Here is a 530-nt window from a genome sequence, read left to right on the forward strand (position 1 = left end):
AAAGTATCCCACAGTCCACCGAGATTTCTTCCTACCAACCTCTCCTCCACGTTTTACGTCCCTCTCTCTCTTTCTCTCGTACTCGGCAAGTTGGAACTCGAGGAAAATGGCGAAAGTTGGATAGGCGCGAAAACTTCCTCCTCCTCGCCATTCTTCGTGCCTCGAACGGACACACGCGTCTTCCGTTCCACTATTCTCCGCCGTTGGGTCGAAAACGAGACAGAGGGAAATTTAATCGAGCCGCTTTTTAATATACTTTTTAATATATACACCTGCTATATATATATATATATATATATATATAGAGGAAGTGCAAATTCATGGGGAAATTGGTTGATGGAATTAGAAGATTGTCGACTCGACTTCGAATATCGAGTCTCCACGTGCCCTGGAAGAATGATCCGTAACCGGGCTAGGCTACGAGATAGATTATCCCCTCAAAGGAGGAGGAAAAATTCGTAGAAGAATTTGTATCGCGAGGAGTGACCCGTGAGAGAGTGAGGGAAATCAAGGATGAAGAAGGAAGCAAG

This window comes from Apis dorsata, unplaced genomic scaffold (assembly GCF_000469605.1).
Source record: "Apis dorsata unplaced genomic scaffold, Apis dorsata 1.3 scaffold_92, whole genome shotgun sequence".
Taxonomy (NCBI): domain Eukaryota; kingdom Metazoa; phylum Arthropoda; class Insecta; order Hymenoptera; family Apidae; genus Apis; species Apis dorsata.